Source organism: Cucumis melo, chromosome 2 (assembly GCF_025177605.1).
Source record: "Cucumis melo cultivar AY chromosome 2, USDA_Cmelo_AY_1.0, whole genome shotgun sequence".
Lineage (NCBI taxonomy): Eukaryota > Viridiplantae > Streptophyta > Magnoliopsida > Cucurbitales > Cucurbitaceae > Cucumis > Cucumis melo.
In genome coordinates this window covers 17,342,536-17,357,006 of record NC_066858.1, presented here as the reverse complement: position 1 = coordinate 17,357,006, position 14,471 = coordinate 17,342,536, and the positions used below count along the sequence as shown (strand labels likewise).

Sequence of the window (14,471 nt, the reverse complement as noted above, 5' to 3'; positions counted from 1 at the left end):
CTCTATCCTGATGCTAACTAAAAGTGTTGGACGTGAGTAATAACTCCCGATGCCTTTCTACGTTGGGAGATTATTTTTTTTCAATTATTACCTTCATTGTTTTGTAACCTATTGTTGAATAAGAAATTTTGGAACCAATCACAAATTGCCACATCATTTACTAAAATAATTGTATTTGGGATTAACTAAAAATTGACATGTGTCCCAAATTAAATTTAAAGATAAATTGGATAATTCTAATGATGTCACGTGTCTTTATTATGGCAATTGGATCAAATTAATTATTTTGGTTCAATTAAATATTATTTACTTGGGCTAAAATTCAATTGAGCCAAAAAATAAGCTTAACTTAGTCTAAAATAAAATATGACCCAAATCCACGTGATTGAGTCCATGGGTATGGTCCATGAACCAGACCAGGGTCAAGTCCATAAAAGCCCACCAGGAAACTCTATAAATAGAGGAGAATTTGGAACTTCAGAAGCTCTAAAGGAAAAATTTTGAACATTAGAAGGTGTAGAGAATTCTCCCAAGAGATAGAAAACTCCTCAACTCCACCCTTGAAGATTGAAACTCCTTTGAAGATTGAAACTCCTTAGAAGATACAAGCTTTCTTCCAAGACTCCAACTTCCTCCAACTTCAAGAACACCCTCAAAAACTAAAGCTTCTCTGAAGATACAAACTTTCTTCCAAGACTCCAACTTCAAAAACACCTTCGAAAATTGAAGCTCCTTTGAAGATACAAACTTTCTTCCAAGACTCCAACTTCAAGAACACTCTCGAAGATTGAAGCTCCTTTGAAGATACAAGTTTTCTTCTAAGACTCCAACTTCAAGAACACCTTCAAAGATTGAAGCTTCTTTTAAGACACAAACTTTTTTCCAAGACTCCAACTTCAAGAATACCCTTGAAGATTGAAGCTCCTTTGAAGATACAAGCTTTCTTCGAAGACTCCAACTTCAAAAACACCCTCAAAGATTGAAGCTCATTTGAAGATCCAAGCTTTCTTCCAAGATTCCAACTCCAAGAACATCACGTGCTTCCCTTCCTCAAATCAAGCATAAACATACAATCGAGAGAGAATCAGAGGATCAAATTCTAAAGATCGAACCACATCGCATCAAATAAACATAAATACAACATCAACACAAGTTCAACTCCACGAATCAAATTTCTTTAGAAATCTCGTGTGAACTCCTATGATACTTTTTTGAGTTGTAATTTGATTTAAATTCAATAAAATTTTCAAACAAAACAAACACAAAATTAATAACTACATTGAAATACCAAAGTCTAATTTACAAAATTAGAACATATTTCATAAAAAAAAAAAAAGAGTCTTACAATAATGTTCATTTGAAACGAACACATAAAAAAGAAAAATACATCATCCCTTATTGCCAGACGTCATCTTTGAACACATCCATACCTACAATGACATGAAAGTAAAGTACATTATTTAAACTTCAAATAAACCAAAATGGATGCAAAAAAAAAAAAAAAAAAAAAGATCCACTAACAATAATCAAACTTAACTCCATGATCAACCTACCATTCCTTAACAACCCATATAACTCACTCCAACAACAAAATATCTTATAAGAACCCACTGTAACAACTTTGACTCTTTGTACAAATGTAACAACAATAGAATATGAACTCCTTACACAAAAACTAACTTCAGCGTGACCCACCCAAGGTAACAATGACATTGAGAACTTCAAAGTGATGTTTAAGCCTCCCCCTCAAACTCATTCCATGATCAAACTACGCCCTAACAACCTAAGCTCTCAACTTTGCCTCTTTCTACGTACAAATGTAACAATAGAATCACTAGACCTTGACTCCTTACACATAAACTCATTTTGGCATGCAACCTTAACTCCTAACATAACAATTATATCGAAACCTTGAAAGTGATTTTTAAGCGCCCGCCCTCAAACTCACTCTACTATCAAACTACAACCCAACCTCTCTACTTTCACTATTTCTATAAACGTAACAACAATAAAGACTCCAAATACAAACTCCTTACACATAAACTCACTTTGTCATGCCACCCAACGTAACATTTAGAAACCTTGAAAGTGATGTTTAAGCCCCATTTCAAACTCACTCTATAATCAAACTACACTCTACAACAACCCAACATCTCAACTTTCACTCTTTCTACAAAAGTAACAATAGAGACTCAATATACAAACTCCTTACACATAATCGATCATTGGAATGCAAAAATTAGGTTTAACTGGTAACCATAACTGCAGGATAGCCAAAACCAATAATCAGAATTCAAAAGGTAATGTTAACTAAAGGCTACTATAAATGTAGGATAGCCATAACCAATCATTTAAAATAAATTTATCTATCGTCTAAAAAAAATTAGAAATTTCAAAAATACGTACCTCAAGCTCAAGGTCCTTTTTGTGCTCGTGTCATTTCTTCAATCAATTTTTTTATTTCTTCCATTTGTCGGGCATGCATCTCTGACGTTTTTCTTTGTTCTTCCATCATACGTCTTTGTTCTTCAATCATATTTCTTTGTCTTCTTCAAGTTCTTTAATCAAGGATTGCAAGGTCTCAAGGATATTTTTAGTTCCATCATCTCCCTATTGTGCATTTTTTGAGACACTGAACTCGATAAACCGCTACCACCATTTCTTGATCACTTGAGTTTGGGGTCCCAACCAAGACCTTTTAAATAGCCCGGTTATCTACCCAAAAGTGTCTCACATACTTTGCCCGGTCATCTACTAAAAAATGTCTCACATATTTTGTCCTTGGAGAGTCGTTGAGGACCTTCTGGAGTGGGTGCGGATAATAATTCTATCATTTGATTCTATACACAAATAGTTAGGTTATGCACTCAATTAAACTAGAAAATAAACCACAATACCTGATAACCTTACATGCGCATTCTCGGCTGCTTGATTCATGAACAGGCCACTCTTATTGGCGTACGTTTCTTTGTATAGCTCCACATGTCCCACTTGTTGACCTCGTTGTTCATTATGCTCAGATTTTTGCTGTAGGAATTACTTAGACCCGCTATCGTGATTGTATGGTTGTTTCCCTTTATTTGCCTTGTTGGTCCTTGATTGCTTCTACATGAAAACAACAAAAGTGATACATTAAGTAACATTAGAAGATGTAAATGATACATGATTGCTTCTACTTAAGTACTTATGACATAATCACGATACATTAAATGATGTAATCACCTCAAATTGTTGACTTAGATAATGGTTGCAAAGAAAGTGCCAATCTTCCAAATGATTCTTCAATCTGGTAGGTGGATTGGTACATGCTTACTCAAGGTCACCACATTTCTTAAAATGTTTGTGCAAGTCTCCTCTGTATTCTTTGAAAGATGTTAAGATTTGATGTTCAATGAATCTATTAAGTGCATGACCTATGCAATCAAGCATGAAATAATTCTACAAAGGAAAGAATATATGGTCTAGGTTTCTGTATATGTAGGTTAGGGTCTAAACTAATAAATTTAGATGTAAAGAGCCTTTAACAATCTCAATATATTACGGTGGAACGTCAGAAAATTTAAGGCATCAGACTAGAAATGTATCTCTCATGGCAACACCGACAGTGGTTGCTGGATCGAACAACATGGGAAAAGATTGACTTTTTCGCTCTTGGTATGATGAAGATTGGAATCTTTCCATGTTTGTGAACATATTTCTCCAACTTCTCATTTCAGGAGTGCTCATGTGTCCTATGAGTGGGTTCAAGGTCATATAAGGAAAAAAATAGTATTAGTGCATACTCATGTAAACTTATAAAGTGTCAACCAAGTAACGAGATTAACCTGAAGTGTAACCCACCGAGAGTGATCCCGTGTGAGGGGATATATCCAACTCTTGGAACAAATCATCTAACTCATGGAAACTGCTAGGGAATGATGCTATAGTACCTTTAGACACAAAAACCAAAATTAAACAAAATGAATACATTTTAAACTGAATTTTGAAAAAAGGAAATATGTGGATACGTATGGTTCATCATTACTTGTCGTCACTTGATCCATTTGAGGAGATAATTGTTCATCATCATCGTTTATGAAGTTGTCAATAAAATGTTGAACAACTAGACTTTTCACCACTATAGGATCGACGTCAACTCTACATAGAGTGTCCTCCCTAATGTGTTCATCCAAATGATGTCTAACAACAATTTTCAATACATCCAATTGTTCATTCTCAACTTCTTACACTTCAGGCACATCCCATATACGTTTACTTTGGACCATTTGAATAATTTTCCAACTAGTATCATTTTTTGGGTCCTCAAGATAAAAGACTTGTTGTGTCTGGATCATGAGAATGATTGGTTCCTCAACAAACAAAATATGGTTTTCTGGAAGATAACGACGATGTCCCATGAAATATTTTTTTTTCTCTTATCTTGAATGATGATTTATCTTCCATGCATATGGGACATGCTTGATAGTATTTTGTACTCCACTCAGATAAGTCACCATATGCAGGAAAGTCATTAATGGTCCACAATAAGGTTGCATATAATTGAAAGAACTAGCCAGTGAGAGAATCATAAGTACACACACCCATAATCAATAACTGTTTCAATTCCTCAATTAACGGTTGTAGGTACTAGGAGATCTAGGAGCACGTAGAAGCAATGACATGAAGAAGTTGAACTATTTCATGCATTTTCAAGGTTGCAAATTATAAGAGATTATCACCACAGGCTATATACTATAGGAGGTACTCATATTCTTAAACGGATTAAACCCATATGAAGTTAATCCAAAACAAACATTTAGTGAATTTGAAGAATAATTAGGAAATTCACGATAAAAAAGCTTCTAGGCCTCTGCATCAGCTGGATGTTTTAACACATCTTCTGTTTCGACTTGCTTATCTTTATACCATCTTATGTCAGAAGCTTCTTCTTATGACGTAAATAATCGTTTTAATCTTGATATTAACAGAAAGTGGCATAATACCTTATGTGAAATCTTTTCCCTTTGCCATCATTAACTTTGTACCAAGACTCACCACAAGTTAGGCAATGACGTTACAAATCTCCAAATTTCTTACAATACAATACGCAATTGTACTTACATGCATGAATAGACTCATATTTTAGGCTAAGTCATGAATTTTCGTTTAGCTTCATAGAATGAAGTAGGTATGTAGTACCCACTGAAAACGCTGCTTTTAACAATTCTTGTAACATATCAAAGGATTTGTTACTCCAACCATTGAGAACCTTGGCATCAACTTAACTAAAAAGTTCAAGGAAGAAAATCTTGAACAATCATGGTATAGTTCATTATGTGCTTCATTCATTTAATCCTTAAATAAGTTTTTTGTATCTTGTTTTTCACCATTAAAGGAAATTTCATACTCCAAACCTTCTTCCGTTGCTTTTTCATGTTCAAGCGGAACTTGTAAATCATTAAGTAGATCCAACATTTCATTTTCTTCAAAATGGTTGCTAGTTCCTTCATCAACTCTTTCTAAACCTCTACGCAAGTTTACTGGCTCTCCAATATACACCAAATCTGTATAGGAGGTAGATATTCCAACTATTAATAGATGTCAACCCACACTCTCTAATGACTCCCAAATTCAGTTCATACATTTCTTGCATGGACACTTTATTTGTCCATAATTATCAACATGGAACTTTGTAACCTCTAAAAATTGGGATACTCCCTCTTTATACTCAACCAAAAATTTATTTCTAAGTTTGATCCAATCCTTGTTCATTGTGAAAGACCTAAAAGATAAATAGTTTTGATTATTGAAAGTTAGCAAAAATGAGGTTGAGAGGATCTAAACTAGTATCTCTTAATATTTAATGAAATATTGGATATAAGGATGAACTTAGGAAGGGTGTACTTTAGCAATTGCCCTGAAATGAAAAACAGAAGGAAACTAGGGGAAAAGTTGTCTCGAGATGTCTCGATATGTCCCAAGATGAAAATAGATGGATAAAGATTTTGAAACTCGAGGCAAAGTTGACCCAATATCACCTTGAGTTTTAAAACTCGAGACAAAGCTCCTATGAGATCTGGGAAACTTTGCCTCGAGTTTTAAAACACTGGGTGATCTAAGGGCAACTTTGCCTCGAGTTTCAAAATCCTTATCCTTCTGTTTTCATCTTGGGGCATCTCGGGGCAACTTTTTCTTAAGTTTTAAAATCTAAATCATTATGTTTTCATCTCGGGACATCTCGGGATTGAAGGGATGAGAGCCCTTGCACAGTGGAAGAATTACAGAACAATTACTCAATTTAACAGGGATTTAAAAATACCAAATACATTAGCAAAATTATATAGAAACTAATTTCTATTATAAGGCTAAACATGCTCATTGACAACACTGGATTTACAATTCATCAAATTTAGAGCACTACCACTTAGAGACCTCTCTATTCTTTGAGTTGAGACTCTGGTTTGTGGGAACCAAAATTGGAAGGGAATTTGTGAAAGAGAACTTTAGATAGAATACTAGTGTGTAGAATTTTTCACAGAACTCTTCTATCTTTCCGTCTTACGTACTAGTATCTCCGAGAAGTTGAGAGAAAATGGGAATGTAGGAAAATCACCTACTTTTCCTATTAAATTAATAAATTAAAATTAATATTAAATTAACTAATTAATTAAGTTAATAATTAATTAAATCAAATTTAATTAATATTTCATTTAAATCATATTTAAATGAATATCTCTTACATAACCTATAATTTTAATTTAATTAAATCAAATTAAACTAAACTATTAATTAATTCTCCAATTACTTAATTTCTAAATTAAATATCTTATATTTAATTTAATCCAATTTCGAATCATATTCAAATATAAATCTCTCATAGTATATAGTCTTAATATGTATCATATACATATTAAATTTTAACCTATAGTTTTAATATGAACCTAAATTACATTAAATTAATATCTGAATTCATTCAAATATTTATTCTTTTATAAATTAATTTTGAATCATATACAAAATTAATCTATATATTAAAGTTTAATTAAAATATAAATTTTATGTTATAATGTATCACCATACATTATATTAATTTCCAAAGTAGATTTGAACATTTCAAATTACAACCAATACAAATAAATCTCATTACCCTTTACGAGCTAGGAAGGGGACTTAATGAACCTACAGATTAGAAGCTACAACGATATAAGATTCTCATTAACCACATTAATTAATATTCGTTAACTATGTGTACACTCCAGTAAAGACTCACAGTTGAACTCTTATCACTGTAGATATATTTTTGTGTCCACGGATATAACCAATAACAGTAAGTTAGTCCTTGACAAGTATTCGTAACCCCTTGATTACTTCTAGTCCTTAAATATTAGTGCTCTTCTAAATATGTCAAGCATCAAACACATATATCACCAAACACATATATCATCAATCAAATAATTACAAGAAGTAAATCTAGTTTTATTTGTTAAGTTAAACCAAAATAAAGAGGAAAAATATAAAAAACAAAAAAAAAAAAACTATAGTTACCGGAGCAGAAGGCGGTGGTGGCAATTGGGGAGGACCAGGGTGGAGGTGTAATGGTTGCGTTGGCACAGATGACGGGCGACGATCTTCTTTCTTCTCTCGCACGTCTCCTCACTCTCCTTTTTTCTCCTTTTCTCTACCAATTCTATAATGTACATATCTGAAAGAGGGATTTTAAAGGGATACTTCTGATGCACCACTGTCACACCTCGCCTCTCACACGTTGTCCTTGCTTAGTATGCGAGACGTGGCGTGACTTGAGCATCTTTGACGCGTTTAAACGCCAAAGACACTCAGTCTTGAGGTCCTAAGCTCTGCTTAATTGCTTACACTTTTCTTTCTTAACTATAGTCATAATTTAGATGATAAAACAACTTAACAAAGAGGAATAAGACAAACAAATAATTTTATTAACTTGAAACAAGCGTTCTACAACTCTTTATATAAATTACATAAGTACAACACTTAAGATTAATCTAAATGTCTTGACAACCTCTTCTCGCCTAGCAAGCCCTTTTAACCTTTTCTCTACTTTGCCTTAATGCCTAAAACCTAGAAGGTAAAACTTTAAAACATAAGTACAAAAGACCTAGTGAGGTTTTATGAAATCCTTTTCATGAAATACCTTTTGTAAACATCATTTCGCCAAACATATCAAATCACATAAATTCATCTCTTATGTAAACATATCTATTCGCATATCACATAAATATACATTTCACATATCACACATTAGTCAAGTCATTCCTTTCACTAAGAATCCCGAATTATTCTCTATGCAAGGACTCATTATCCCACATTTAGACTATTGAGATGGTCTTTCCATCATCAGCATTTGAGAATTTTCTGATAATTCGTTCTTGTTGGTCAGGCCGCTAAACACAATGTAATCCTTTTCTACATTGGCCAACTTCACTCCACCATGTAGTCCTTTTTTAAATGGCTGCCTTTACTCCTTATGTGCACATAACAGTCAGCTCATTTACAGGGAATATACTAATGGTTTAAACATCATTTCATAAACATTGAAACACAAAGCATGCTTTAAAACATAATAAACAAACATAGAATAGACTTTACTTAGAAATCTCTTTAGAAAACATTTGTACAGAAATCATCATATCAAATCAGTAAACACTTTAACAAAGAAGGCTTGAAATCATTTAAATACTTTGAAGAAAACACTCACAATACTTTACGAACTAAACCCGAAATGTCTTTTAACGAGTCAGGAGATATCGTATCTCCCAACATCTTTTCTTCCGACGGTCTAAAGCAACATCAAGATATTCAAAATTTCTTGTAGCAATGACTTAAAATTAAGGATAACAAAAGGGTATCACAGATCAAGTGGAACCTTTGGGCTCGCGATTTGATTTTTTAGTAGAAAAAGTCATTCTCTTTGATAACATGTTTTTAAATTTCTCTCAGTTAAGATAGGTAAAGTGAAAGACTCTTTTGAGTGTAACACCTAGTCTTATGAGTAAAATAGAAATCAACTCTTTTTTGGGAAGCGGTAGTGAGAATGGAGGAAGAAAGACTTCTACGGAAGACTCTAGAGAATTATATAACATTGTAGAATTTTATGGAGTAGGCTAAACAAATCTAAAAAAGTAGGAGATATTTCCTACATTCTATAGATTTTTCTAAATGGAAAATATAGACCATATGGTTAAGTTAAATCTTCATCACCCATTAGAAAGGTGGATGGTTATAAATAAGTGTGGCCTTGGTCATCTGTCAATAATCTTAGAAATCATCTTCCAGACACCCCTTGTAAAGTTCTTTCTTCTTTCTTAATTAAAGCATACTTGTCTTATTATTGTTCTTTCCACTACGCTTAGCATGTTCCTAATATCCCTTTAAGAAGTTTAAGGTGACTTAGTCACCAAGAAAGAAATGTCTAAGTGCTGCATGGGCAAGAAAAGAGTAAGTCCATAATAACCTATTTAAATGCAAGATATGTCGTCTCTTGCTAGCCAAGGTTGCTGGTTTAGAGTATTTTTGTTGAAAATGTTTCATCGTGTGTGATGGTTGTACGATGTATGTCAATTTCTAAGATTGGGATTCAGAATTATGGGAGATTTGAGGTGGTGCTCTAAATCAACATTGAAACTCTACGTGTGAATGTGATCTTGATCTTAAAAAAGTTTAAGTGATTGCTTATTAATAAATTTACACTTATGAGAAGCCTAAGTTTCTTTGAGACAGAGTCTTAGTCTTGGTAGATCCTAAATAATCATTCATTAAGTTGAGCTATTTGAGCGTCATTGTGTTTGTGGTTTATTTACAGACAAGTACATCATTGTAATTTGTTGACTTTCATATTGGTAGGATTATCTTTTATAGGCACATTATCCCCCAAACATAGGTTGTATATCATCGAACTGAGTCACCAAAGTATCTGTCTTGTCTTTCAAAGTTTATCTCTTTGGTCTTTTATGTGTTGTTGTAATTGCTGACACTTGCATAGTATGCATTTTTATATTAGGTGGTCGATAACCTCTATTTAAGTGACAACCAAGTACCTTGTAACGTCTTGAGTTTAGGAGGGGGACATGAATGAACCGATACCACATCTGAATGATAGGGATCCTTAGGACATGAATCTAAAGTTAAGAAGACTTAAAAGAATTAAAAAGTTACTACTTATACCAACAAGGTGCCCTTCCTTTTCGATGACTCGATCATAGGAACTCCAAAGTTAAGCGTGTTTGCTTGGAGAAATTCTATGTTGGGTAACCTATTGGATGCATGTGAGTGAGGGTAAAACATGCTGAAAGAACTTGTGTTGGTTTGTGAGGAGAGCTTTCACTCTAATAAGCTTTTAAGACATGTAAGGATGATGTTGCCAGGTTATAGGGGAATGTCGGAGATTCGAATTATGAATTCGAATAATTTTTCATAAATAGGCAAAACATTAAAAATAAATTGATTATAATTTTTTTCACAAGAACATTAATGGAGTTTTGAAATTGCTATCTGTGCATTCACACATATACAACTAGTTGATGTGTTTGTTACATTTTTTTACAAATAATTTAAATAATGTTTTTTATTTAAAGGAAGATAAAAGATCTTCTTTGGTATTTGAAGAAAAGATAAACGATCCTCATTATCTTTTGAAATCTTTTGAAATATCTTTTATCATTAAGAGATGTCCTACATGTATTTTTATTAAAGAAGATCTTTCGGTTTTTGATGCTTTTCTACACTATAAAAGAAGAAGTTCCTTGCCCTGTAGTTTTAGTTCTTTTCACTGTAGTATCAAAAAACACATATAGTGCATGAAGATTCAGTATGAAGGTAAAGGGTTAGCTTCTTTAATATTTTATGAAGAATATACGATATCTTCATTATTGGTTCCTGTGTATTACTGATAAGAGATATAAAGAAGATTAAGTTACAGTTCATTTGGGTCATCTACTTCAGGGGGAGCTTTGTTTATCTTTATTAGATTCAAATACAATTCAGGGGGCAACCGAATTATTTTTAGTTTCTGTTCATAACTAAAAAGAGTTCTTATTCCCTAGAAGGAATCTCTTCTAGACTGTTATAGTATTATACTCATTTGAATATTAATAATATGTACTTATCTGAGCTAAAAGCTCTCCGGACGTAGGTAGGTTTCAACGAACTAGGTTAATAAAGTCTTCTGTGTTATTTGTCTTTAGTGTTCCTCTAGGTATTCGTATAATTGTTACTTAAAGTAACAACTAAAGGTAATTTACAACAATTTCACTTTTTCATTGTTTACTAAAACTCCCCGCTTTACAACCTATTTTCCAAGTTAGGAGTTGATAATATATTCACTCCGACTTAAGGGGTACTATTATGATATCAATTGGATGGTTTTTGTTATTTGAACAATAATGTTTGTATTTGTTATGTGAACTAATTATTGTTAGCATTTTCACTTAATGTATGTCGTCTCTTCTATTTAAAGAGGATATTTTACTCTATTATCATTGAGTTTAATAATTTCCTAAGATAAACTCATTCCTTAATAACCTATATATTCCTTATGATAAATCCTCTGCAATGGAGTCAACTTAGATCAAAATCACACACCAAGAAGTTCAAAATCAATAAAACTAGCAATCACATTTGGTTATTGACGACATCAAAAATATACTATCTTATCATGCTCAACTCGAGATCACTCTTATATTTTACATGTCTATTTTTTATTTTGTAGGTCATTCTACGTCACAATATCTATTTTAGGACAAAATGAACTCAACTGGAGGTTTAAAGTTTTAACAGAGCAAGGAAACTCGAGTTGGTGCATTGAAGGCACAACGTCGCAGCATCTTAAGGTAGAAGGGTCTTGTTCAGACAAAGTGCATGGCGTTGTGACACTACAGAGTTTTTGAAAATGGGTGTTGCATGCATTTGGACAGCGTCGAAATGCTGAATCCTAATGTTGCGGCATTGTGCCATATATATTTTTTTTTATTTATATCTAGCCGTTGTCATTTGTTGGGATACGTTTTTACGTAAATTTTTAGACATTTTCTCCAAAACTCTCTACACTTTCTCGAACAATTTGATTAAAGACTTTCATTGATTTTTGTGGATGCATTGTAGCTAGGGTGTTCTTATCTAGCTCGGGATTCTAGATTTATCTTTTGATTTACAAACTCATGAGATTTTGAATATTTATATCTTGGGAACCTCATGATCTATTGATTTTTTTCCTTGAACTTATTTCATTGATTGAATGCGTATTTGGGATTATTGACAATTAGCCAATCATGTTTAATCAATTGTTATAGATCTAATTTTAATACGTGATTGTTAGATATATATATATATATCGCAAGATAATAGATTCTAAGTTTGGATTGTTTATTGATCCGACAATTCCAATCTAACAACATTTGTCTAACTAGCTGGATTGAATTTCCATCGAGCATTCAATTAGGTAATTCTAATTTGTTTGATTGAGATACTTTTTACCTCAAATCTTAATGCTAATTGTTTAGGATGCTTTTCATATAAACATAGGAGGACATCACTCTAATTCTCTAGGCATGGTCGGCTAAGAGTTTGTTCATATGTTGCAAGGAATATAATATGCATGGCAAATCAATGATTAAGTTGTGTGAATAAAAGTTAACCTAAACAAGTCTCCACTAAGTGTTTATCTTATTGATAATTTTAATCCAATAATCTTTCAATTTATGTTCTCTTGTTACCGTTTTAATTCAATCAAGTGAAATTGAAATCAACTCAATAATCATTGGTTTTACAACAACTTGATCTCAAAGAAAAATTAATTAGTTCTTTGTAGATCGACTCGTTGCTACTTTAATACTAAGGAAGAATATTTGGTTTGATTGAAACCCTTGACAAGTTTGAGTGAATGAATTATAGACTACATCAAGTATATTTGATTATTTGTTTTTAATTTAAGACATAGATGAGTCCACAAGAAAATGCCTTTGGATTCTTGGACAAAAATGTTAGATTTATTCTTAAATATAATATTATCATTAATGTGGCCCAATTGCATTATTTATTATTTATTCTTTTTGGGCTTATTATTTTATTATGCCCATTAGGTTAAAAGATAATGCCCTAATTTAACACCATGATGGGTGGTGTCTATAAATAGAACCTTGGGGATTGGTCCTCTCATTGCCTCATTAACTAGTTTATTCTTCCCATCAAGAAACTTAAATTAAGTCTAAAGGAAGGCAAGTGAGAGAAACACAATTCCTCAAGAAGATTATTCATTGATTAAGGTATGTTGTTCTTTAACTAATTTTAATTTGTAAAGTTATCTAGTTCAAAGATCTTGGCATTTATCACTATATACAATGTTAAGGTTTATTGTATAATCATGAAACTAAAGTTTACATGTGGTATCAGAGCCTTGATTGAGAACTTGTAATTTTACATGGATGATTAATGATTTGTTTTAATGTTTTCGCTGCATGTTTTTTTTAAATTTAAATTAAAGATTGTTTGATTAAAGATTATGAATTTGAAAATTTGTTTTTATGGAAAGTTAGAAGAAAAGAAAATTATAAAAGTTTTAAATTTAATGTTTTTCTTCAAGAAGTTGATTTGCTGGCATCCTTAATAAAATTTCATTGAGCCACTTATTAATGATTAAAGTGTTACGAAGATTTGATCCTTTTTTAAAGAATTAAGATATTGATTTTGATATAAATTTCAATTATCTATTTGAAATGTCACGAATTAAGTTAATATTCTAATCCTTGATTAAAGGAATTAAAATCTAATAAAGATTACGATATTGTCGAAAATCTAATTCATCATAAATCTAATTAAACTTTAGATTTTAATGATTTTCGAAATATTGCATATATTTAGTTTATGATGAAATTGATGATCACGTGTTAATTATATTTTATGTGTTATGTTTAAAGTATCCATTTATTAATGTATGAATGTATGAATTTTTTGATGAAATCCTTGTATCTAACTGTAAATTATGAGGCAAATCACTTTCAATTATGTTGTTTGATATCTATATATTAGAAATAATTTGTTAGTCACCAAAGTGACCAAATTAGTAAGTTTTATAGATATCAAATTAAGGTTAAACTCAATTACTCCTATTTATGTGATGATGATGAATTATTTTATATTATGAAAAATAAAGATGTTATTATGAGTATATTGATTTTCATTATTATAAAACTTTAAATTGCCCAGAGGTAATTAGTAGTTTTATAAGTTTGAATCTTATTATGGTTAATTGGAATTATTTTATCATGATGCCTATGTTACGAACAATTTGTTAGTCACCAAAGTGGCCAAATTGGTAGATCTTTAGACATCAAATTAAGATTGATTCAATTACTCATGTCTATTTGATGCTAATGAATGAGATAATATTATGAAACATTAATGATTTGTCATGAGTATATTGATTTTCATTATTATAGAACATTTAATTTGCCCAAAGGTAATTA

At 31.8% G+C, this 14,471-nt stretch overlaps 1 long non-coding RNA gene across 1 annotated transcript; it reads left to right on the top strand.

The window, feature by feature from the left end:
• Positions 1–9,284: 9,284 nt before the first annotated feature.
• Positions 9,285–12,105, top strand: LOC127147405 (uncharacterized). The gene is made up of 2 exons (XR_007818471.1): positions 9,285–9,450; positions 11,720–12,105. It is a non-coding gene; the product is annotated as an uncharacterized LOC127147405 (long non-coding RNA).
• The last annotated feature ends 2,366 nt before the right edge of the window (positions 12,106–14,471 follow it).